Genomic DNA, 15,017 nt, shown 5'->3' with positions numbered 1-15,017 from the left:
TTCTCCAATTATTCTAAATTGATGTCTCTTCGTTCATCTCCATATTCTCCCGGTGCATCATTCAAGTATCCTCTAGTCAGCTCGTGATCTATTCGTTCTCATGTATCTAAATTCCCTCGAGTATCTTCGCGCGTTCTTTAATTCTTACGGTGTTTCGTCCTCTTTTCTTCAATTGTTTTCAATTCTTACGGTGGTTCGTTCAAGATTTCTATTCCTTCGTGATCATATCAATTCATTCGTTGTTTCCAAATCCTACCGGTGGTTCCATCAAGACCTTCTCAAGTTTGCGCTATGTCTCTCTTAATCCTTTCTACGAGAATAAGTAGTATGCCAAATCCGTTACTTGTCATCAATTTAAATTGGTGAAGGATACGCATAACGTAATTCTTATTATTGTTTCATCCAAGTGATCTAGTTTCTTCTTTCCAGATTGTTCATCATATCACATTCTCGGTTCGAGAGGCTTCATCTTTTGTTTCCGGAGTTGCAAGCTCTCTCAGTTAACTCGTGGCGAAGATCCATCTAAATCATTGCAAGGATTCATCCTGTTCCTTCAACTTCTCCTTCTTTTATAATCCTTTTATTACCGGAGTTCTTCATGGAGGCTCTACATCGTGGTTCGTTAAAGAGTTAATTCATTTTTAAGTGTTCATCAAGATTTTGTTGGAGGAGCTCAAGCATTCTTCATCTTGCATTCCGAAGTGCAATTCTTTCTACCTTATCTTTTGAGGTGGTGTTACGTCATTCTTGACAATTTCCCTTCATGCTTCATGATTCACATGTTGTCAAGAATGAGGTATTTTAAATCCATCAATCTCTTCATTGGGGTTATCTTGGGTTACATTTCACCTAAAGCTTTCCCTAAGGATTGTTGCTATTTATGGTGCTTATAAATGACCCAAGTTCTTCATTTGTCCTCCCGATGAAATAAGTTTCTCGTCTCCTTGTTGATATCAATCCAATCATTTGTTTTCGTTGGTGGCAGAAGCTCACCTCATAATTTTGAGAAAGTGTTTCCATAAGCCCACTACAAGCTTATTCTTTTCGTTGTTGGTTTTCCAACAATTCCGTTCTAACCTTCTTGCAAGGATGCTATATCAAATTCATTTGAGGTAGAAGATGTTGTCTTCTACGTTCTTTTCATTCCACTCTTTCATTTCTTACGGAGGCATTGTGATGTTGCTTTCTTCGACCCATCATCTTGTTTTGTCAAGATCATGTTCTTTTATTGCTTATCCGGTTAGCAGGAGTGTTGTGTCCTCTGCTCAAGTTCTTTTCATCTTATCAAGTCTTACATCTCTTCTCAACCGGAGTGCTGTCTGAAATCTTTCTTACCCCTTGTGCCATTCTTCTAATAGTTCCGGAGGCAGTGTGTTGTTCATTTCGTCAAGTATCCCCTCATCTTGTCAAATTCATGTTCAATTCCTTCCATTTATAGTCGGAGTGCTGTACAAATTATATCACTCTTATTCCTGCTCTATCTTGTTTTAACCGGAGTGTTGTCGTAATTGATCTTCATCGTTCCTTGTACATCTCGCTTCAACCAGAGTGCTTGCATGCACTTCTTGGCCATTGCAACCCTTTTTCTTATGTCTTTCAACCTACAAGGTTCCCGTAATGTTCCTTGTTCCTTTTTCTAACGAAGTGTTTTCGACTTTGTTCATCTTCGTTGATTCCTTCTTTAAATTTGTTCATTCTTTGGTTTCACTCATTTGTCAAAGAAGCAATTAGTTTTACCTCTTCTCTTCCTCTTCCGCTTCTCTCCGGTGCCATCCTAGATCTCGGGACGAGATCCTCTTGTAGTGGTGGAGTGTTGTAACGCCCCGAGACTGACGCTTCAGACGCATTTCATGTTTTTGTTGTCGTCGCGTGTATTTATTTGTTTGTTGCATTTCATCATGGCATCATCCGCATTGCATCGGCACTCGTTGCCGTCATTTTTTTCAAAACTTACATCTGCTCGTAGTTGCCGCTTCTTCCTTGTCTCTGTTGACCTGTCATATCAACCAGACCGCTCTCTTATCTCTCTTCTCTGAGCCCGTAAAAACCCCCTTTATCTCCTTGGCCTTTCGTCAAACCCCTCGCGCGCGTCCGAAAGCTGTCCCGAACCCGAACCGCTCAGTCGTGACCGTTGGGTCCGGATCATCCCCAAACATCTATAAAACATCTCCATTTCTTATTTAGACTCTCCTAACCTATTTATCTCGGACCGTTCGATTACGATCGGAGGGATCAAATGACCATATGCCTAGCCCACTGCTATATATTAAGATGAAACCCTAGCCCTAGCTATCCCATCCATCAAATCCTCCGCCGCCGCCACTGTCATTCTCCCACCTCGGGATCCCCTTCGCACCAACCAGCCACCACCAAAACTTCCAAATCCATCGACCCCAGAAACTAGAGCCCGCACCCATGGTCCAAATCCTCCCCGACCAGCCTCCTCATTCCTCGGGATCGAGCCCGAGCCAACGAGCGCTGCTCCTGATTCCCTCGATCTCGTGTCTCCAACACCCTCGCTCAATCTGGACTAGGAGGGCCCCGAGCTCCTCGACCACCGCCTCGCGCGTCCGATCCCCGAGCCGCCTCCTCTGCCTCGTTCCCGAAGCCATTGGCGCCGAGCTCCCCCTTGCGCCGTCGTGCACCCCGCGTCCCCGAGCACCTCGTCGCTGCTGCCCAAACAACCGCCGGCGACCAGCAGGTCACCAGCGCCACGCCCCTGTCTTCCTTCTTCTTCCCCTGCTCCACTTCCTCCTTCCTTCACGCGCCCCTCTCTCTCGACTTGCAGGAACCATGGCGCGCGAAGGCCTACGAGCTCGCCCACCTCCTGGTTCCGACGACCGCTGCTGCGTGGTCACCGGAGGACGGCGCCGCTGTCGCATGGGAGCTACTAGGTCGCCCTGGCTCCTCCTTTTCTTTCCCGTTACCTCTCCCTATCTCTCCTCTCTGAATTAGCTCGCTCTCTATGTTTCTTCACAGGAGCCGAGTCGTCGTCGTCCTGTTCGACTCCCACCATCATGAACCGGCTCCCCTCGTCATATCCGGTGGATCCTCGCCGCCGTTCGCCGCCTGTATGCCCCATCTCGCCGCACTCCCTCCGTTCCTTGCGCCCACGTTGCCGAAGTCCATCGCGCCCAGCTGCCGGCGTTTGAACCTGCTGCTGTTTCTGTTCTTCAGAAACGAGCAGCAGCAGCTCGCTCGCCTCGTCCCTGCGTTGACCCGCGCGCTGCCTCGCTTGACCGCGCCTCCCCTTCTCGCTCGGTCCAGATGCGTGCCTAGCAGCCCAACCGGTCTCCTCCAGCCTCTGCATCGACTGGGCCTTGGCCCATGGTGAGCTCCCAGTGCCTAGCAGATTCGGCCCGTTCACTGTTTTTTTCCTGCCTGCGAATTTAGCTATTTATCCAGAGTTTGCGGTTTTACAGAAACACCCTTGCACTTCATGCATTTAATAACTCCACAACCGTGCATCGGATTAAAATGGTTTAAATATGTAAAATTCTTAGAATTTATCTAGTTTCATAATATCCAACTCTCATCCATGTTTAAAATGTTTAAACTTGCTGTTTGTTTCATTTTGCATAAATAGCATGTTAAAATGAATTATTTCATAACTAATTAAACGTAGCTCCAAATTAAATGTTCTTTATATGTAAATGGGGTGGAAAAATGCCTAGTTTAACATGGTGCACTTTGTTTTACTGTTTAATAACATTAAAATTGTGTTTAGGGCAGAACAGTAGCGAATTCAAAATACGCATATGGGGATTTTCCGGAATTTTTGTTTGTTATTCCGGCCTCATTTAAACGCCTAAATAGGTAGTTTTCATATGCTTCACCCCTTGCAATGTTTAACAACATTTAATATTGTTGGGTACATAAATGAGAGAGAACTAAATAATTGATGTGGTGTTTCATCAATATGCAACTCGTTGCATATTGAGCTCCACTTAATTTGTAGTATTGTTTGTGCACTTTGCCATGCCATGCCTACTTAAACCGGACATGCATCATACTTGATTGTGCATCATGCCATGTTTATGCTTGTCTGTTTACCATGGTGTTTGCTTCTTTCCGGTTTGCTTCTCTCATTAGCTTCGGTTTCGTTCCGGAGTTGTGAGGATTCGTTCGACTACGTCCGTTTGTCTCCTTCATGGACTCGTTCTTCTTCCTTGCGGGATCTCAGGCAAGATGACTATACCCTCGAAATCACTTGTATCTTTTCTTGCTAGTTGTTCCCTCTATTGCTATGCCGCGCTACCTACCACTTGCTATACCATGCCTCCCATATTGCCATGTCAAGCCGCTAACCATCCTTTCCTAGCAAACCGTTGTTTGGCTAAGTTACCGCTTTTGCTCAGCCCTTCTTATAGCGTTGCTAGTTGCAGGTGAAGATGAAGTTGGTTCCATGTTGGAACATGGATATGTTGGGATATCACAATATCTCTTATTTTAATTAATGCACCTATATACTTGGTAAAGGGTGGAAGGCTCGGCCTTATGCTTGGTGTTTTGTTCCACTCTTGCCGCCCTAGTTTCCGTCATACCGGTGTTATGTTCCTTGATTTTGCGTTCCTTACGCGGTTGGGGATTTATGGGACCCCCTTGACAGTTCGCTTTGAATAAAACTCCTCCAGCAAGGCCCAACCTTGGTTTTAACATTTGCCACCTAAGCCTTTTTCCCTTGGGTTCTGCAGACTCAAGGGTCATCTTATTTTAAACCCCCCCCCCCCCGGGGCCAGTGCTCCTTCGAGTGTTGGTCCGAAACGGGCAGCCTGCGGGGCCACCTCGGGGCAACTCGAGGCCTGGTTTTACTCGTAGCTTGACCTATCCGGTGTGCCCTGAGAACGAGATACGTGCGACTCCTATCGGGATTTGTCGGAACATCGGGCGGCTTTGCTGGTCTTGTTTTACCATGGTCGAAAAGTCTTGTAACCGGGATTACGAGACTGATCGGGTCTTCCCAGGAGAAGGAATATCCTTCGTTGACCGTGAGAGCTTATGATGGGCTAACTTGGGACACCCCTGCAGGGTATAAACTTTCGAGAGTCGTGCCCGCGGTTATGTGGCAGATGGGAATTTGTTAATGTCCGGTTGTAGAGAACTTGACACTTGACTTAATTAAAATGCATCAACCGCGTGTGTAGCCGTGATGGTCTCTTTTCGGCAGAGTCCAGGAAGTGAACACGGTTCTTGTGTTATGGTTGTGCGTAAGTAGTTTCAGGATCACTTCTTGATCACTTCTAGTTTCACGACCGTTGCGTTGCTTCTCTTCTCACTCTTATTTGCATATGTTAGCCACCATACATGCTAGTGCTTGCTGCAGCTCCACCTCACTACCCTTTCCTACCCATAAGCTTAAATAGTCTTGATCTCACGGGTGTGAGATTGTTGAGTCCTCGTGACTCACAGATTCTACCAAAATAGTTGCAGGTGCTGATGATGCCAGTGCAGGTGATGCTTCGACGAGGACCTTGTTCGTTACTATGTTTCGTTTCCAGATGATCAGTAGTGGAGCCCAGTTGGGACGATCGTGGTTCTAGCATTTGGGGTTGTCTTCTTTTATTTTGGTTCCGTAGTCGGACCTATGTGTGTACTCTGATTGATGTATGACTTATTTATGTATTGTGTGAAGTGGCGATTGTAAGCCAACTCTCTTTATCCTATTCTTGTTCATTACATGGGATTGTGTGAAGATGACCCTTCTTGTGATAAAACCACCATGCGGTTATGCCTCCAAGTCGTGCCTCGACACGTGGGAGATATAGCCGCATCGTGGGTGTTACATGGCGCCTCATCGTCGAACTGAGGAAGTAATCTGTGCTTCGGGTAACTTTTGGCTGGGCGTTTAAGGCCGTATTCCTCGGCTGCCAGGACATCGGTCCATCTGTCATTGAGCAGGTCTTGATCAGCTTGAAGCTGCTGCTACTTCTTTTTCAGGCTCCTCGCAGTGGCTATTAGCTGAAGCTTAAAGCGCTCCTGCTCCAGAGGCTCCTCAGGCACGATGAAGTCTTTGTTGCCGAGGCTCACCTCCTCCTCGGAGGGCGGATGATAACTACCGTCCTCCGAGTCTTCTTCTATGGCATGTTCGTCAGGGCTGACATGCCCTGATTCCCGATTGTCTTGTTCGGCAGTTTGTTCATCGGGTTCTTCTGTGTCTTCGGCACCATCCGGAGTGTTTTCATCTCCTGTGCCGGTCTTGATGTCCCTGTGCCGGTCTTGAGGAAGTGGTCGTCCATCGTCCAGTGAACGGCAGCTTTTGGGCCTCCTCATCTCCGGCATCGTCGTCCATACCGTCGATGTCTTCGGAGTCATAGTCAAGCGTGTCGGTTAAGTCTTCGACATTGGCTATGAAGTGGGTGGTGGGTGGGAATCGAAATTCTCCCCCATCATCTGCCTCCAGCTCGAACCGGACATAATTCGGCTGTGAATCCCCCGCCAAGGACATATTTTTTAATGAGTTTAGAACATCGCCCAAAGGTGAATGCTAAAAGATGCATGCGGCGCCGAATTCGAAGATCGATAAACGATCAAGTTCGGTGTCCGCGGGCTCATATGGTTTGGAACTTATGACCGGAGACGAGTCCGGAGTTCCGATAACGCAGATGTCCCCTGAGTTTAGGTCCGTGTGCGGCTCCAACACCGCGGGATCCGTGGCCTCCGTGGCGGGGTTGAGCTTCCCGTCCTTGGATGGCGCAGTATGCTCCGGATCTAAGGCCGGAGCAGTTACAGGAGCTATCTCCTGAAAGTGGTCCGACGACATATTTAGGTTATGTTCGTCGAGGTGACCAGGAGCGGTCGCCGCGGTCTCAAATCCGGCGAAGATCAAGTCTCCACGGATGTCTGCGACGCAGTTCAAGCTCCCAAATCTGACCTGATGTCCAGGGACGTAGCTATCGATCTGCTCCAGATGGCCAAGCGAGTTAGCCCATAGTGCGAAGCCGCCGAACACGAAGATCTGTCTGGGGAGGAAGGTTCCTCCTTGGACAGCGTCATTGTTGATGATTGAAGGGGCCATCGAGCCTTTTGAGGACGGCACAGTGGAACTCTCAATGAAAGCACCAATGTCGGTGTCCAAACCGGCGGATCTCGGGTAGGGGGTCCCGAACTGTGCGTCTAAGGTCGATGGTAATAGGAGACAGGGGACACCATGTTTACCCAGGTTCGGGCCCTCTCTATGGAGGTAATACCCTACTTCCTGCTTGATTGATCTTGATGAATATGAGTATTACAAGAGTTGATCTACCACGAGATCGTATGGCTAAACCCTAGAGGTCTAGCTTGTATGACTATGATAATGAGTATCCTCTCCGGACTAAGTCCTCCGGTTTATATAGACACCGAGAGGATCTAGGGTTACACAAGGTCGGTTACAAAGAAAGGAATCTACATATTCGGTCATCAAGCTTGCCTTCCACGCCAAGGTGAGTCCTATCCAGACACGGGTACAGTCTTCGGTCTTCGTATCTTCATAGCCCATCAGTTCGGCCCATGGCTAACAGGCCGGACGCTCGATGACCCCTTAGTCCAGGACTCCCTCGGGCGTGGCGCGGGTGCCAGCTGGGGTGCCGTAGAAGCTGCTGCGCCGCCCGTGGGCAGCACGGCCCCGCCCCCGGACCCAGCGGCGCGTAGCTCGTTGTCTCGGGTTCGGACGACGCCGCTTGCCTGGCTCCGATTGCCAGAATGTCGTGGATGCTTGCAGGCCACGTCTCCGGCCCCACCCATGGCCACCCGATCGCCCGCTCGCGCTGGTGCGGACGGGCCTACTCCGGGCGATCCGATCGCCATCATCCCCTTCTTGGGGGCCATGGCGATGAAGAACTGCTAAACTAACTACTAGACCGGATTTTCACAACTGCGCGCCCCTACCTGGCGCGCCGAAGATGTCGGGGGAACGACACCTATGGGATCACTGGGATCCCTTCTACGGTTAGCGGGCGTGGGGTTGTGCAAAGAGCGGGTCTAGGAGCCAGCACGAGGATCGTTTACCTAGGTTCGGGCCGCGAGGATGCGTAATACCCTAGTCCTGCTTTGGTGTATATTTGAGTGTTCTTGAGCTCTTGGACTAGCTACGGTGTGTGCATCGTCCAAAAGATCTGAATCCTTCTCCAGTACGCCTCGGGCCTCCTTTTATAGCCAAAAGGGGCTGCCACAGTGGCAGACAGAAGGTGGAAAGCTATATAGTGTACAAGCTTATCGCCTGTCATTGCGGGACAAAACGCATTAAATGCGGTGTCCCCTTGCTTTATCGGGGACGGTAACAAGGCCCGTCCCGTCCGTCGCCGCTCCACCTTGCTTCGACACGCGTCCAGGCCAATGAGGCGTGCAGCGCCCTGTAGGCTGGCTGGCTGCTGAGTTGGCATGGTGGTCGGGTCTTCACGAAGATCTGCATGCCACCATGCAGGTGCTTGCTGAGTTGGCCTAGAGACCGCACGTCGCCACACAGGTGCTCACCTAGTTGTTGGGCTGGCAGCTGCATGGGAACGGCGGTGGAGTCTTGGCAGAAGTGGGCCTAGTTGCGGCCCCGGAGACGTCTTCGGCAAGAGTCTTGCCGTGGCATCGGGGTCATCCCTGGCAAGGAGCTTGCCGGGGGTCTCGTGGGTATCCTCGGCAAGGATCTTGCCGAGGATCATCGTCTTCTGGTTATCATCTAGTCTCGTGTGCTTCTTGTCTTCACAAAGATCTGCATGCCACCATGGAGGTGCCTCCCGAGCCTTGGTTCCAATGTGGTCGATGGTGTTGGAACTCTCGGGCTCAAGGGTGGGGGCTCTGCTGGTGTTGGGCAAGTTGCCCCGGCAAGGTTCTTGCCGGGGCTGTGGAGGCCGCCCCGGCAAGGGCCTTGCCGGGGGAGTTCACCTCGCCCCTCTGCTCTTTGTGTTCCTGTCTTGGCGTTGCTCCGGTTGTCTTGTGGCTTTGCTTCCTCTACCCCTGCCCTACTAAGTGTGGCCATGGGCGCGGCTCTGACTGCCCGTGCACAAGTAAAGGGGTACAAAAAGGGCCCCTACTTTTGTACACCGACAGACACACTATTCTAATTGGAGATGACGGGTGGCTTTCGAAGCACATATCTATATCGATACCCCTATATATTATATTTTATATTTTTTATATAGTGTGCGGATAACTTTAACTTTGTAAGATGATCGTTGGATGAAACCAATCCGATGGTGCAGACATGGCAAATTTGAGCACTACTGGCCGTTGGATATCATCTAGATTCCACTAGATTTTGCCACATGTACAATCTAGAAGACTCGATGATTGATCTTAAGCGTAATGCACAAACCTCAAAACACAAGCACTTCTTCTTTGTTCTAGAATCTTCCGTATCAGAATTGCCCAAATGTTTTTCTATGTGATTTGCCATTATTTGTTTTTTACTTTATGCCTTACAACGCACAATTCCATGAATCTTAAAATAGATTAGCTTTCTTATAAAAACTAGATGATTTTGAATGAATGAACTATAAGAATTAAACGAACATCTACATCATGCATATATGACTCAAAACTTACATGCTATAATGTGGTATTTATTCATAATTTGGTTGCCAAATCTCATGCATGCAATGCACGTGTATCTTACTAGTCTAAATGGTGTTTGTGTGTGTTGTGCGTGTTAAACACATTGTACGTAGTATATCATACATGGATTAGATTCCGAACATCTAGCTAGAGCATACATGTACAATGATTTGAATTCAACATAAAATGGATACATATATTCGAATTTGAGATCGTATGTACATGTAGTTCGTATTTATATAGGAATTTACTTCTCCTATATTCATGTCATGTGTTGTGAAGATAATATTTAGATGGTTGTCTAACTAACCCGAGTACAATCCCATTCAAACAGGGAAAATGTACTCAAATTTACTCCATATGCTAGACAACACACATTTTTTTATTGTTGAGGGAAGTGCAAATTGTTTTGGTAACGTACACATTTTGTTTGTTGTCCCGATCTTTTTAGTTTTTTTGTTGTAGTTGAATGCATTTCTAGTAATATAGTAAAACGGGACATGGCTCTCTCTAGTGATGAGGAGAGAATTATCTTTTTTTTGGGAACACGTTAAGCTTGTTCTCCCGAAATTTCAAGTCGATCCTTGTTACGCCGAAATTTCAAGCTAGTGTCTCTGTCTATCATGCTGCGAAACTGCCGCCTCTTCAACCCGTGCCTTGTTACCCCGAAATATTTAAGATATATCTTTGTCTCGTTGTGCTCCAAAAAGTCCCTCCATCTCAACCTGCGCCTTGCTATTCCAAAATTACAACGCGCGCGAACACTCTCACCTCCTATGAAATCCCGGCACGCGAAATGCCCGTGATACCCCTGAACTGAAAGAACCTCCTAGCTCAAATCGGTGGGGGTACTTTCGTAACTTACCCCACATTTCGGACAAGCGCGTCCCTAAGCCATGGTTCCCCACTCTCATCCCATCCGCCCACCCATTCGTACACCGAGGCCGCGAAAACCCGCGAAGCCCCACACCCTCCTCCGTCCGCCACCCAGCCGGAACCTCTTCCCCGACGATGTCATCCACAGCAACACCTCGACGTCCCTCATCCACCGTACTGGATGAGGATCTGTCGTCGATCTCATCGTCCCGCCGGTTCAGCCACCCCGTCCTCCACCTCCAAGGAGCTGCCCCTATGTTCCCCTCGTCTTTGGTGCCACCTCCATTCCCACACTGCCGTCTTCACCTGCACCACCGGAAGAGCATCATCATCACCATTTCCTCGGATAAAGCTGAGGCCTAATCGGCGCCACCAAAGAGGTTGTACAGTAATCGCCGCATTTTCTTCTTGATTCGATCTCACGGTGCTCCCGGTGCTCGGTCCCGAGCCGACACGGCGCGGCTCCATCCACGGCGACATTGCCGGCCACTTCCTCCACGGCATCGCTCCCTCGGCGGCGACGTCCACATCAGTAGGAGATGCTGCTGCTACTTTAGCTCTCGTTCACGCTGCTGCTCTGCTCTTGCTCTCAGTCCCCTGTCTGGTCTGCTCTTGCTATTTCTCTTGCTCTTGCTCGCGCTGCTGCTCTCACTCTTGCTCTTGCTTGCGATGCTGCTCCGATTTAGCTACACTTCAGTCGACTGAATTGACTTTTGGGTAAGTCAATTTTCAGGGGATGGGGGGCTCGCCGAAGTTAAGGAAGAACCAGCCGCAGCAGGGAGGGGGGCTCACCGGAGAGGTACCCCACTATCTATCTTAGGGTTCAGGGTGGGGCGGTGGTGGGGCGATGGCGTGGGGATCGCCGGAGAAAAAGCTCGGCACGGGGGGCCTAGAGGGATGGCCGCGGCGGCGGTGGACCGACGGTGGGGAGTGGTTTCGGGGCAGGCGGGGCGGCGCACCATCGGCCACGGGCGGCGGGTGTCGGTGTCAAAACCGGCGGATCTCGGGTAGGGGGTCCCGAACTGTGCGTCTAAGGTCGATGGTAACAGGAGACAGGGGACAGGATGTTTACCCAGGTTCGGGCCCTCTCTATGGAGGTAATACCCTACTTCCTGCTTGATTGATCTTGATGAATATGAGTATTACGAGAGTTGATCTACCATGAGATCGTAATGGCTAAACCCTAGAAGTCTAGCCTGTATGATTGTGATTGTCCCTATGGACTAAACCCTCCGGTTTATATAGACACCGGAGAGAACTTAGGGTTGTACAAAGTCGGTTGCAGAGAAAGGAATCTTCATATCCGAACGCCAAGCTTGCCATCCACGCCAAGGAGAGTCCCATCCGGACACGGGTGACAGTCTTCGGTCTTGTATCTTCATAGCCCATCAGTCCGGCCCATGTCCAACAGGCTGGACGCCCGAGGACCCCTTAATCCAGGACTCACTCAATAGCCCCTGAACCAGGCTTCAATGACGAGGTGTCCGGCACGCAGATTGTCTTCGGCATTGCAAGGCGGTTTCCTTCTCCGAATACTCCAAAACATCCTTCGAACACAAAGAACGTGTCCGGCTCTGCAAAACAAGTACCACACACAACCGCAGAGAGTATAATATTTCACGAGTCCAATCCACTGACAACTTTTGAAGCGTGACGCCACGTCACCACCCGGTCATTATTTCGAACCATTTTTGGGCCTGCCGCTCCACATTTTGAGATGCGGTTTCATTGGCACGTCTTGTCAAAGCAGAGATCGTGTCCCCTTATTATGGGATTCTCATCAATACGGGTGTGGGTAATCCAACCGTGCCTTCTGCACGGCCCTTGGGAAATAGTGTTGGGGAACGTAGTAATTTCAAAAAAATTCTACGCACACGCAAGATCATGGTGATGCATAGCAACGAGAGGGGAGAGTGTTGTCCACGTACCCTCGTAGACCGAAAGCGGAAGCATTAACACAACGCGGTTGATGTAGTCGTACGTCTTCACGATCCGACCGATCAAGTACCGAACGCACGGCACCTCCGAGTTCAGCACACGTTCAGCTCGATGACATCCCTCGAACTCTGATCCAGCCGAGTGTTGAGGGAGAGTTTCGTCAGCACGACGGCGTGGTGACAATGATGATGTTCTACTGACGCAGGGCTTCGCCTAAGCACCGCTACGATATTATCGAGGTGTAATATGGTGGAGAGGGGCACCGCACACGGCTAAGAGATCAATGATCAATTGTGTCTCTAGAGGAGCCCCCTGCCCCCGTATATAAAGGAGCAAGGGGGGTTCGGCCGGCCAAGGGGAGAGGCGCGCCAGGAGGAGTCCTACTCCTACCGGGAGTAGGACTCCCCCCCTTTTCCATGTTGGACTAGGAGAGAGGGGGGAAGAGGTGGAGGGGAGGAAGGAAAGGGGGCGCCGCCCCCTTCTCCTTGTCCTATTCGGACTGGGGGGAGGGGCGTGTGGCCCTGCCCTGGCCTCCTCTCCTCTCTTCCACCTAGGCCCACTAAGGCCCATTAAGTTACCGGGGGGTTCCGGTAACCTCCCGATACTCCGGAAAAATCCCGATTTCACCCGGAACACTTCCGATATCCAAACATAGGCTTCCAATATATCAATCTTTATGTCTCGACCATTTCGAGACTCCTCGTCATGTCCGTGGTCACATCCGGGACTCCGAACAACCTTCGGTACATCAAAACATATAAACTCATAATATAACTATCATCGTAACGTTAAGCGTGCGGACCCTACGGGTTCAAGAACTATGTAGACATGACCGAGACACCTCTCCGGTCAATAACCAATAGCGGAACCTGGATGCTCATATTGGCTCCCACATATTCTACGAAGATCTTTATCGATCAGACCGCATAACAACATACGTTGTTCCCTTTGTCATCGGTATGTTACTTGCCCGAGATTCGATCGTCAGTATCCCGATACCTAGTTTAATCTCGTTACCGGCAAGTCTCTTTACTCGTTCCGTAAAACATCATCCCGCAACTAACTCATTAGTTACAATGCTTGAGAAGCTTATAGTGATGTGTATTACTGAGTGGGCCCAGAGATACCTCTCCGACAATCGGAGTGACAAATCCTAATCTCGAAATACGCCAACCCAACAAGTACCTTTGGAGACACCTGTAGAGCACCTTTATAATCACCCAGTTACGTTGTGACGTTTGGTAGCACACAAAGTGTTCCTCCGGTAAACGGGAGTTGCATAATCTCATAGTCATAGGAACATGTATAAGTCATGAAGAAAGCAATAGAAACATACTAAATGATCGAGTGCTAAGCTAACGGAATGGGTCAAGTCAATCACATCATTCTCCTAATGATGTGATCCCGTTAATCAAATGACAACTCATGTCCATGGCTAGGAAACATAACCATCTTTGATCAATGAGCTAGTCAAGTAGAGGCATACTAGTGACACTCTGTTTGTCTATGTATTCACACATGTATTATGTTTCCGGTTAATACAATTCTAGCATGAATAATAAACATTTATCATGATATAAGGAAATAAATAATAACTTTATTATTGCCTCTAGGGCATATTTCCTTCAGTCTCCCACTTGCACTAGAGTCAATAATCTAGATTACACAGTAATGATTCTTACACCCATGGAGTCTTGGTGCTGATCATGTTTTGCTCGTGGAAGAGGCTTAGTCAATGGGTCTACAACATTCAGATCCGTATGTATCTTGCAAATTTCTATGTCTCCCACCTGGACTAAATCCCGGATGGAATTGAAGCGTCTTTTGATGTGCTTGGTTCTCTTGTGAAATCTGGATTCCTTTGCTAAGGCAATTGCACCAGTATTGTCACAAAAGATTTTCATTGGTCCCGATGCACTAGGTATGACACCTAGATCGGATATGAACTCCTTCATCCAGACTCCTTCATTTGCTGCTTCTGAAGCAGCTATGTACTCCGCTTCACACGTAGATCCCGCCACGACACTTTGCTTAGAACTACACCAACTGACAGCTCCACAGTTCAATGTAAACACGTATCCGCTTTGCGATTTAGAATCGTCCGGATCAGTGTCAAAGCTTGCATCAACGTAACCATTTACGATGAGCTCTTTGTCACCTTCATAAACGAGAAACATATCCTTAGTCCTTTTCAGGTATTTTAGGATGTTCTTGACCGCTGTCCAGTGATCCACTTCTGGATTACTTTGGTACCTCCCTGCTAAACTTATAGCAAGGCACACATCAGGTCTGGTACACAGCATTGCATACATGATAGAGCCTATGGCTGAAGCATAGGGAACATCTTTCATCTTCTCTCTATCTTCTGCAGTGGTCGGTCATTGAGTCTTACTCAATCTCACACCTTGTAGTACAGGCAAGAACCCTTTCTTTGCTTGATCCATTTTGAACTTCTTCAAAACTTTGTCAAGGTATGTGCTTTGTGAAAGTCCAATTAAGCGTCTTGATCTATCTCTATAGATCTTGATGCCTAATATATATGCAGCTTCACCGAGGTCTTTCATTGAAAAACTCTTATTCAAGTATCCCTTTATGCTATCCAGAAATTCTATATCATTTCCAGTTAGCAATATGTCATCCACATATAATATCAGAAATGCTACTGAGCTCCCACTCACTTT

At 48.7% G+C, this 15,017-nt stretch overlaps 1 pseudogene; it reads right to left on the bottom strand.

Annotated features, from left to right (window-relative positions):
- Window positions 1-2,923: 2,923 nt before the first annotated feature.
- LOC141041182 (uncharacterized) overlaps window positions 2,924-15,017 on the bottom strand; it is a 41,830-nt pseudogene continuing 29,736 nt past the window's right edge.

Source organism: Aegilops tauschii, chromosome 2 (assembly GCF_002575655.3).
Source record: "Aegilops tauschii subsp. strangulata cultivar AL8/78 chromosome 2, Aet v6.0, whole genome shotgun sequence".
NCBI lineage: Eukaryota > Viridiplantae > Streptophyta > Magnoliopsida > Poales > Poaceae > Aegilops > Aegilops tauschii.
Note: the sequence above shows the minus strand (reverse complement) of the source record. Positions and strands in the feature narration are given on the sequence as shown.